The sequence below is a fragment of the Rattus norvegicus genome, unplaced genomic scaffold (assembly GCF_021556685.1).
Source record: "Rattus norvegicus strain SHRSP/BbbUtx unplaced genomic scaffold, alternate assembly SHRSP_T2T haplotype1-0000019, whole genome shotgun sequence".
In the NCBI taxonomy this organism is placed as follows: Eukaryota; Metazoa; Chordata; class Mammalia; order Rodentia; family Muridae; genus Rattus; species Rattus norvegicus.
In genome coordinates this window covers 137,442-141,472 of record NW_028238783.1, presented here as the reverse complement: position 1 = coordinate 141,472, position 4,031 = coordinate 137,442, and positions in this window count along the sequence as shown.

Below are 4,031 nucleotides of genomic sequence, written 5' to 3'. Positions count from 1 at the left end.
AGAATAGTTCACATGAACACAAAAGTATACACTCTCTTTTCAGTACCTCATGGAACCTTATCCTAAACTGACCTTGTTCTCCCACTATAAACAAGCCACAACGGATACAGAAAGACTATGCTAAGCATTGGATCTTCTCAGATCGCCAGGGATTAAAACTGGACTTCAACAATAAGAAAAAATATATAGGGGTTGGGGATTTAGCTCAGTGGTAGAGCGCTTGCTTAGCAAGTGCAAGGCCCTGGGTTTGATCCCCAGCTCCAGAAAAAAAATTATATATATATATATATATATATATATATATATATATATATATATAAACTCATTGAAATTCAATAGCTCCAAACTGAAGAACCACAAGTTCAGAGAAGACAAGAAAAAGAAAAAGCATTCCTAGAATTTAATGAAAATGAAGGCACAGATTCCCCAAACTTAAGGGACGTAAGGAAAGCAGTGTTAAGGGGAACATGCATATGCAGCACAGGGAGCTTTCATAAAGAAATCAGAGTGACCGCACACTAGCAACTTCCCAGCATATCCTAAATCTCTAAAATAAAAATAAGCAAATACATATTAAAGTAGGGGACAGAAAGAAATGATCAAACTCGGGGTGAGAGTGATCCATCAGAAACAAAGTGAATACAAAAATTAACAAAAAGTAGAGCTAGTTCCTTGGGAAAATCAAGCAGACATACAAAGCCCTAAACAAATAATGTAATAGGAGGTAAGACAGCATCCAAATAACAAAATCAGAAATGAATAGGGAGCCGCATAGATGGACACTGATGAAAGTCACAGAATCATTAGGTGTCAAAAACCTGCTGTCTGCAAAATTAGAATCTCTGAATTAAATGGATGATTGTATCGAAGGATAACACTGACCACAGGTAAACTGAGGTCAGATAAACTATGTGAATAGCTCTACAACACTTAAAGATTAATTTAACCTTTAAACAGTAATTAAAAGTTTCCCCACTGTAAAATTCCCAGGGCCAGATTGATTGAGCACAGACTTCTACCAGATTTTCAAAGATATCTCAACCTATGCCTAAACACAGAAACAGAAGGAAAATAGCCAAACTGATTCCATGACAGCATTGTCGCCCTGACACCAAAATCACAAATCAACTCAACAAAGAAAGAATTTCAGACGAATTCCCTGACAATCATTGGTGGAAAAAAGACTAGGTAAAATGCTTGAAAACAAAATCCAAGGACATTTCAATCCGCCATCCAGCGACATTTAGTAGGCTTGCTCCTGAGGATGCAGGAGTGGATCAATCGATGAAAACTGATCAAAGAAATCCACCATATTAACAAACTGAACTGAAAAAAAAATTCTGCCCTCAGCACTTTCCATTAACGTGGGAGCTCTCCTTTGATTTTACTTTTTGGTAGTTGCATATCATGCAATATATATATATATATATATATATATATATATATATATATATATTAACATATTAAATTGTTATATCTTAATATTATAATATATAACTAATATTAATGTATTATATTAATATTAACATTTTGTATTATACATTAAATTATATTAATATGGTAAATATAATTAATATTGATATGTTATGTTACAATATTAAATTAATAAATAGTGATATAATAAATTAAATGAAATATTACATTAATATTTCAAAATTAATATATTAATTATTAATATATTTAATATGAATTTTTAATATGCACTATTACACAATGGTGTGAAGGAGCAGAATTGAAGAAACAAAGAAAAAAATGCAAGACTATCTCTTTAGATGCTGAAAAAGCCTTTGACAGAATAAATCGTCCTTCGCTATTTTTGGTCTCAGGGAGACCAGGGATGACAGGCACATACATAATGCAATAAAATACTAAAATAAATACAAAAATATTACATAAAATGAAATAAAGCAGTCCACCAGTTAATACCAAATATGGGGGGGAAACAAAAGGCCATTCGACTAAATTGGAGAATGAGAACAGACTGCTCATTTCGCAGCATCCTTTCAGAAAAGTCCTTAAATTCCCAGCTAGAGCAATAAGACAACCAAAGGAAGTCGAGGGGATGATATTGGAAAATCAGAACTCAGTGTATCACCATTCACACATCATATAATAGTGAACATATGTGATCCCAAAGATTTACCAGAAATGACCTACATATGAATAACACCTTCAGCCGAGTGGACGGATGAAAAATAAAATGAAAATAATCTGTCATGCAAATAACAGAGAGGCTGAGAAGAAATTAGGGAAGCAATGCCATTCACAATGGGCATATGTGTATATATATATATATATATATATATATATATATATATATATACATATATACATATATACATATATATATACATATATATATATATATGAAATATAAAATAACTCTAACCTAGCACATCATAAACATGTCTGGTGTGAACTCCAAGTCTCTGAAGAGAGAAACTGAGGAAGGTAGCAGAAGACAAAAAGACCTCCCATGCTCATGGACAGGTAGGATTAAGAGATTCAAAGAGGCCATCTTACTTTTGGGTGAAGATACAAAGTTGCTATCTCACTGTCAGGTGTGACATGGTTGCCAAAGTGCATGCACGACAAGACGCAATCTTGCAGTCATGTGTGGAGTCAAAGACGACATCTTGCTATTTGGGTGTGACATGGTTGCCCAATGAGCACATGTTACCTCATTGGCTGTGGAGGCAGGGTCAACCTGAAACATCTCTAGCTTTCTAACATGCAGATGGTATCACAATTTCTAAATCACATAAGTCACCGAAAATAACCAGGGTAAAAATCTCTAACAGAGGATGGCAGCCACTACTGGAGAAGGAAATGGATTTGGCGTCTGTAAGAACAAACTGCTCATGCCACACCATTCAATCAGCCCTAGCATCATTGGATGAGGAGATCTAGATTTAGATACTGAATGTTTAATGTTTTCTTGGGAAATTTTAGCTGCTTGCTACGGTTCACTATTATCAGGAAATATTTGAAATGGTATACTATGCAGCTGTGAAAAATAAGGACATTGTGAAGCTGCAGTCAACTAGATGGAACGAGTTGAGAAACCTGAAACCTCTGAGTGAGATCATTGAAGACCTCGAGAAAAGGGAACACTGGGCCTGGGTCACTGAAGACACAGAATTCCATAGAAATTAAAAGAGACATGACTGAAGAAGGAACAACTTTGTCTACTGGACTATGGAGCAATGGTTAGAGACCCTACAAGGGGAGATCTCTATTAACAGAAAATTTAATCCAGAAATACTGTTGAGGAAAGCTTGTTGGAATTTCTGAACCCAATGAACCCATAAAGAAAACACACAATCTGGTTATTATAATTACTATCTATAAATGTGTATTGGGCAGATCTAACGCTATCATAATGTATTCCCCAACCAGAAAACATGTTGCTACATGTGCTTTCTCAAGGCCATATGGATTCTTTCCATCATTACTTCTTCCTCGTTTTCTTCAGTCCTCTGCCTTCCCCTCTTACCCTCTTCTGCCTCCCTACCTAACCCCACAGTCAAACCTCCAGTACCAACTTTCCCCTCTGGCTCTCAGTAATAGGCTCTGGCATTTATTGAACGGTTAAAATGGGAAGAAGGTTCATATGCAATCACCTGAGTCCATGACAGAGGGCCAGTCGGGGGGAAACCTCCTTTAAGGAAGCAGATAAATATCAGGATACAAATTACTTTTGCTGGGGGAAGAGCAAATACTTATAATGCTTTCCATATCTATCCAGTGGATTCTGATAAAATGGGGAATATTCTTCCTAAAGAACTGGCTATACTACATCTTGTCTTATATCTGAAAAGACCTCTGCCATACTGCAAGGACATGTACTCCATTATGTTCATAGTGGATTTCTTCATAATGAACAGAAATTAGAAGTAAGCCAGATGCCCCTCAACCAAACAATGGCTACAGATAATGTGGTTCCTTTACACAATGGAATACTACACACATATGAAAAATAAGGACATTGAGAAGCTGCAGTCAAGTAGATGGAATGAGAAAGTATTATC